The sequence below is a fragment of the Sorex fumeus genome, unplaced genomic scaffold (genome assembly GCF_029834395.1).
Source record: "Sorex fumeus unplaced genomic scaffold, SorFum_2.1 ptg000008l, whole genome shotgun sequence".
Lineage (NCBI taxonomy): Eukaryota > Metazoa > Chordata > Mammalia > Eulipotyphla > Soricidae > Sorex > Sorex fumeus.
In genome coordinates this window covers 80,538,434-80,546,086 of record NW_026606065.1, presented here as the reverse complement: position 1 = coordinate 80,546,086, position 7,653 = coordinate 80,538,434, and the positions used below count along the sequence as shown (strand labels likewise).

Below are 7,653 nucleotides of genomic sequence, written 5' to 3'. Positions count from 1 at the left end.
TCCATGGAATGGTAGCTTAGAATTTATGCTCTCTATTTTTTGTTCCTTGGAATATTTTCCTTTTAAAATTCACTTTCATTTGTATAAGAGAGAAATACACTGAAGAGTTTGTTAGGTGACCAAGGTAGCAGCGGTCTGGGAGTGGCAGTAGGCTGGCAGGAGAGAATTTCATTCCTAGGGTCAGGAATTAAGGACATGATCTTGTTAAGACTCTAAGTACTGCAAACTGTTTAAACTGAGAGATTAAGTTTGTGCTGGGAATTCATTAGGATGTCAATATTCGGACTCGACCCTGCTTTGGGGCGTCTTTCTCCCTGCTCTAATTTAGACCTGAGAAATCTTCTGTTGCCCTCAGAGGTCTTATCTCCTAGGATTTTTTTTGGCCACAATCAATAGTATCTTGGGGAATCATTTGTGCTCTGTACCGAGGGTCACTCTATGATGTTGGTTGGGGGCCTCTGTGGTACTGGGGACCAAACCTGTGCATTCTGGTTGCTAAAGCATGTGCTTCATCTCTTGAACTATATCTCTGGCTCTAGAGTTCATATTATTACTATTAGCAATTCTCAAATTATTTGGGAACCTGAGGCCAATCCCCAGCACTACATGAATCCCCCTATACCACAAGGTAGGATGCTGGGATCTCTAACATTGCAGAAAGCAGCCCCTATAAAAGTAAAACTTCCTTTGTTCAAAGAATTTGCAAATAAAGAAGTATGGTGGATAAAATAACATTTATTGAGTAGACAAGTTATACATACTGCACAAGAGATATGCATAGGAGATTTTCAACAGCAGTCCAGAAAAGAGGGCTCCTATCCCAAGTTATTTACAATCAAGTACAAAATATAAAGTTCATAGATGGAAGGCTCTCAAAATAGAGTTATAGGAACAACAGCAGCATTATCATCACGAAACTTGTTAGAAATGCAGAGTTTCCCAGAGTTTTAATTAATTATTATTATTTTTATTTATTTATTAGGAAATCACCATGAGGTACAGTTACAGGCCTATAAACTTTCGTGCTTGTGTTTCAGTCACACAGTGGTTGAGTACCCATCCCTCCACCAGTGCCCATTTCCCACCACCAATGGTCAGCATCCCTCCCACCACCCCCACCCTGTCCCCTCCACCCTGCTCCACCTCTGTGGCAGGGCATACCCTTTTGGTCTCTCCCCAGAGAGTTTTGAAAAACACAGATACTTGCTTTCCCTCATACCCTATCTCATTCTGAGTATCCAAGCCTGGGGGGTGGGGTAATGATGTTGGGATGTTGATGACTGTGCATTTCTAACAAGTTTCATGGTGATAATGCTGCTGTTGTTCCTATTACTCTATTTTGAGAGCCTTCCATCTATGAACTTTATATTTTGTACTTGATTGTAAATAACTTGGGATAGGAGCCCTCTTTTCTGGACTGCTGTTGAAAATCTCCTATGCATATCTCTTGTGTAGTATGTATAACTTGTCTACTCAATAAATGTTATTTTATCCACCATACTTCTTTATTTGCAAATTCTTTGAACAAAGGAAGTTTTACTTTTATAGGGGCTGCTTTCTGCAATGTTAGAGATCCCAGCATCCTACCTTGTGGTATAGGGGGATTCATGTAGTGCTGGGGATTGGCCTCAGGTTCCCAAATATGTTAGATATGTGTTCTGTCATGTAGCTATATCCCCATCCAAGAAAGTAATGCAGCTGTGTTCTTAAAAAGTACTCCCTAGTGGTCGCTTCAGCAGCACATATACTAAAATTGGAACGATACAGAGATTAGCATGGCCTCTGCTCAAGGATGACACACAAATTCGTGAAGTGTTCCATATTTTTTTGTTGAAATAATGAATGTAATCAATGTAGAGAAGAGTTAAGTAGAAATCATCTGCCTCATAGGCATTGCGAGGGGGAGGAGGGGGGTATATTGGGGTTCTTGCTGGTGAAAAATGAGTACTGGTGAAGGGAAAGGTGTTTGATCATTGTATGACTGAGACTTAGACCTGAAAGCTTTGAAAATTTTCCCACAGTGATTCAATAAATAAATATAAGAAGAAAAAAATATATAAATAAATAAAATTATGAAAAAAAACAAAAGTAAGGTGGAGTTCATGCCCAATTCAATCAGCTAATCAGTGGCTGAATAAATAGCAGTACTCCTATATATATATAAAAAAGAAGTACTCCCTAGAGGTTATGGATATGGCTAAGAGATAGAGCACCTGCCTTATTACATATGTAAAACACTGGGTTTAATTCTAGGAACTGCCATTACAAAAAGCAGAATAAAAGAACAGTAGATGCTTTTCTTTTAATTTTTATTTAGACTCCATGGTTTACAAAGTTGTTCATAATAGAGTTATTTCAGGCATAAGACCTGAGGAAGTTGGGGTTGGAGCAATAGTAAAGCAATTAGGGCGTTTGCCTTGCACATGGCTGACCTGGGTTCGATCCCCAGCATCCCATTTGGTCCCCTAAGCACCACCAGGAGTAATTCCGGAGTGAAGAGCCAAGAGTAATCCCTGGGCATCACTGGGTGTGATCCAAAAGGACAAAAACCAAACAGGCCCGAGGAAGCAGTGCTGCTCAGGCCCTCTGGCACTGGAAGTTTCTTGGCCTTTAGGGCTGCAACCAGGGGTTCTTGGGGGATTCAACTGCATCAGCCCCTGTAATTCCTGTACAATCTTTCTGCCCCTCTGTTGCATTTTACTGCAGACCCACTGGAGTTATGCTGGTTTTGAGGTCCAAGGATTTTCCTGCTTGGGGTGGGAAAGACTTCCATGGGGCAAAGACTTCCATGATGTCATTGCCCACCTTTCCCAGAGTCTGGCAAGGGGGCTTTCCTGTGTGACCTATCCCAGGAGGAAATATTAACACAGAAGTGGTTTTGTAAAGCAGTTTTAACTGACATTAATTATTAAACCTGTTTATTTTAAGATTCCAGATTAACACAATTATCCATGTCTTACAATCATTCACATCTTGCAATTACAGAAACAAAATATTAGCCTTTCACATATGAAAGTGTAAATACTAATTTTAGCTTTTAATGATTTGAAAGGTAAATTAACCCAGCATTAGTGATTGGAGATGCTAAGGAGAAATGAGACCATCTCTTTTAGCCCTTTGATGTAATTTTGAAACTTTTAATGTATGAAAACCCTGAAGTTCACTGTTACTATTATTTTGAGTTTTGGGCCACACTCAGCTGTGCTCAGGGTTTATTACTGTCTCTGAGCCCAAGCATACTCCTGGCAGGCTTGAGGGACCATATAGGGAATTGGAGATTCAACTTTGCTCGGCTGCGTGCAAGGCAAGCACCTTACTCACTGTACTGCCTCTCTGGCCCCAGTTCACTGTCATTTTAAAATTTGTTTAGCTTCAGGAAGTAGCTCATCTTAGTTGGCTTCCAACTCCCATCCCCTTGCCGGAAGATGACAAACACATTTTTACTGTGAGGGCTGGCGTTCTAGGACAGCGATTAGGGCACTTGCCTTGAATCCTAGTGACTCTAATTCAAATCCCTGGCTTCACAGATAGTCTCCCTAAGAATCACTAGGGGCCACTACTGAGCACAGAGCCAGGAATAGCCCCTGAGCTCTGGTTGTGGCCTCAAAACAAAACAAAAATGAACTTTTATTATGATAGGTTGTCCAGATACCAGTTCTTTCTGGATTGTTCACCTCCCTCTTGTTGGATGCTCTTTTGTAAAGACCTAGCTGAGTGGCAACTTCTGTGAAGCTTGCTGACACTTCAGCAGCTTTTATTAGCTCTGGCTTTCACCTCAAGCACCCATAGTGTTACAAAAAGCAATTTATTATGTTGCCAAGTCCCAAAGATTATCACGGTTATGGTCACGGTCCTCCCGTTATTCATCGATTTGCTCGAGCGGGCCCAGTAACGTCTCCATTGTGAGACTTGTTGTTACTGTGTTTGGCATATTGAATATGTCACGGGTAGCTTGCCAGGCTTTGCCGTGCGGGTGAGATACTCTCGGTAGCTTGCCGCTCTCTTCGAGAGGGGCGGAGGAATCGAACTTCGGTCAGCCATGGTTGGCCGCTTGCAAGGCAAACGCCCTACCCGCTGTACTATCTCTCCAGCCCCAAAGATTATCAAAGAATTTTATTGTCTTTTTGCAACAAAGGATGGCCAAGGAATGACTAGCTTCTCTGACAGACACAGTCTAATACTAAGACATTTTGAAGAATGTACTTTCTAATTGTTGTGCATCCCCTCTTTCTGATGCCCTTTGGTTATTTTTCAATTGGGTGATTTTGATATTTCAGTTTTATTGAAGTCAAGAAAGCTTTCAGATTGCAAAATGGTTATGGTTGTTTCAGGGGATAATTCCATTTGGTCCTGTTGAAAAGTAGAAACCTAGAGGGGTCTTCCAATTTATCTTGTCACTCCTTCTGTTTGATTGATGTGTATTTTTCTGGCTCTGTAAGCTTCAGGAGACAGCAGTTTTGAATGACCCTGGCTAGAAATCTTTACAGTGTTCAGAATGATGAAGCATGTGTGACAATTTAGAAACACACCAAAAAGAGGTTATTTTCAGATGTCCCAGAACAGAATACTGCTTCTCTAGCACTGTCAGGGTGGTGCTGAAAGAAGTCTAGACACTAGAATGATATCAGTGAAATTTATTTGCTCTCCCAGAAGTGCTCCCTTATCCCAAAGTCTTTTCACTGTACCATTTGATTTCATTACCATTCTCACACTTGGGAAGATTTGCAGTTAAAAATGTGACTCATCTTACATCACCTTCTGCTTCACTTTTACTCTGCCTTCTATCTTTTGCATTTGTGCATGTGTCTAATCTCAGCTTCTATATATGAGAACCTGATATTCTGTTAGTGGTGAATGGCTAGTGTATGAGTGTGGTTTAAAAGTCAGACTTACATAGAGTAAAGTTTTCATGTCTTATATAATGATTCTAACAAGTATATTCAGTAATATGTCATCTACCCATTTTCAACGCTAATAAAAGGAACAAGTGCATATCTTGTAACTATCACAGTAGTGGGAGTTGTAAGAAAAAAAAGTCCAGATGCATTTTGCTTTGTTTCTTAGTAACCACTAACATCTTTGCTTTCTATTTATGTCTCAGTAATGTTCCCTAGGCCAGGTCTATAGTTAGCACAGCACATGTGGGCCACACCGGTAATTTGTGTCCTAGGAGGTTTCAGTTTACAAAAATAGGCAAAACTTGACTTTTCACAGTCTCTTTCTCTGTAATTAAAATGGCATATTTTTTTATATTAGAAAAGGATGAGCTCATGGTAAAGAAGAACAATCTCTTCAAAGAGGCTGAATTTATATTTTTGAACCATTGCCACATATAATAAAAGGTTTACTATTACTTGAGAGTCAGTTTGAACGTCAGCTATAACAAGATAGTGCAAACTAGATTATGCTTCAGGTTCTTTTCTTTTAGAGAATATAATTGACTTTTTTGGGTTGATCCTCCAAAAGAGGAGTGAACGTAAGCATTTTGGCAGAATTTTCTTTCTTTCTATTTCAAAGAAACACTAGTTAGGAATATGCATATCTTCCTGTGGGAGAGTAAAGAGATTTCTTTTTTCAACTTTGTTTTTGACTTCAGGTGTTGTGGATTGAAAGCATACACATCTGGAATATTAGGGACTATTGATGCTTTTTTTCTCTTTTCCTTTTTTTTTATTAGATTCTCAGTGTGTTCCAGATCCTGTTGAGACAATGCAATTCTCACCCCGTGGGAGTTACAGGAATCACAGCCTTTATGAAGCTAATGAAGGTGTTAGTGTTTGTTAATTTACCATTCATCTGGGGCTCATTTAGATTGGAGCATTGCTCCATCGCCTTCAATAAAAGGATTGGTGACATATTGCTTCTCTGAGTTGCTCAGTGTCATCTGGGAGAAATTCTTAATTGACAGAGGGAGAACAATTCTTTAGGAGAAATTGTACTGCCTCCAGTGGGGGAAATCTCATTACAATAGATCCTCAAATAATGTTTATTCAATTTTCTTTCCTTAAAATGCTGATGAGAAGAAAATTTGATTCCTAGGAGAGGCCATTTTCAGCGTGGACTTTCCACGTCTGTGTATTTATTCCAGGTATCCAGCTTTGTAACACCAGAAAATATGCACATTAGGTTCATTGATGTGTCTGAGCTCAGTTTGAGGACTCGGTTTATGTAAGTGTGTGCTCAGAACTGGAAAGGTATCCTGTCCAGGTTTGAGTCCCACCTTGTGTCCTGAGATGTCAGGTCACTTGTGACATTCACCTGGAATGAGAGGTTTGGAAAAAGAATGAATAAATACAAATTACTGTTTAATAGATGAAGTGTTTTGGATCTTTAGAATTTTGCTGTTTCTGAGACCAGAAATAATGCCATTGGAACTTAAGTCTTGTTTATATTAGTCTATGATAAAAATGGTTTTATTATATTTCACCTAAAGACACTGGTTCTAGAATCTGCGATGACAGATGAAGACTTACTATGTAGGCAAAATCCTCCATGTTAATTTTAAAATTAAAAAAAATTATTTTTACTGAATCACTCTGAGATATAATTATAAAACTTTCATGATTGGGTTTTAGTCATACAATGTTCCAACAACTATCCCTTCACCAGTGTACATTTCCCACCACAATGTCTCCTACCACCCCACCCCCCTCCAGCCTGCCTCTATGCAGGCACTATTCTCTCTCTCTCTCTCTCTCTCTCTCTCTCTCTCTCTCTCTCTCCCCCTTCTTTTAGGCATTATGGTTTGCATTGCAAATAGTCATGTTTGTCACTTTATCTACTTCACCAGGTAAAATGAAGTCATGAAATTCGCATGTAAATGGATGGATATGGGGAGTATCATGCTGAGTGAAATGAATCAGAGAAATGAGTGAGGGAAAAAACATAGAATGACTGTACTCATTTGTGGGATATAAAAAAAGTAGTATGGGACAAATGCCCAAGGACAGTAGAGACAATGGCCAGGAGGATTAGTCCATGGCTGGAAGCCTGCCTCAAGGACTGGGAGAGTGGGCAGTTGGGGAGAAGAGACCATTATGACAATTATGGTTGGAAATAGTCGCTCTGGTTGGGAGATGAGTGCTAAAAAGTGGGTAAAGGACCAAACATGATGGCCTCTCAGTATCTGTATTGCAAACCATAATGCTTAAAAGGAGAGAGCGAGTGAGAGAGACAGAGAGACAGCGAGACAGAGACAGAGACACAGATAGAGAGATAGAGAGAAGACAGGAGACAGGGGACAGGGACAGGGGACAGGGGAGAGAGAGAGGTGCCTGCCACAAATGTAGGCTTTGGGGAAAAGGGTGGGAGAAAAACTGGAGGCATTGGTGGTGGGAAATGTACTCTGGTGAAGGGAAGGGTGATAGAACATTGTATGACTGAAACCCAATTATGAATAACTTTGCAACTGTGTATGTTATGGTGATTCAGTTGAAAAAAAGTCTTCATCTCTTAAAGTTTCCCACTCTTCTAAGTTTCCCACACGTGCAGTTGACTATTCTAAGTACCATTAAAGCATTCTGACAGAGAACCGGAGCACAGAGCCCAGATATCTAGAAAAGAGAGGCAGAGAGGCCAAATGAATTAAAGTAACAACAGAAAGAACAATGAGGGAAAAAAAGTCAACCATGTCATTTAGAGAAACCATATAGC

General features: G+C 40.1%; 1 non-coding gene across 1 annotated transcript; it reads left to right on the top strand.

Moving 5' to 3' along the window:
* The first annotated feature begins 1,723 nt into the window (after positions 1-1,723).
* Positions 1,724-1,827, top strand: LOC130019470 (U6 spliceosomal RNA). Its single transcript, XR_008791798.1, has one exon. It is a non-coding gene; the product is annotated as a U6 spliceosomal RNA (small nuclear RNA).
* The last annotated feature ends 5,826 nt before the right edge of the window (positions 1,828-7,653 follow it).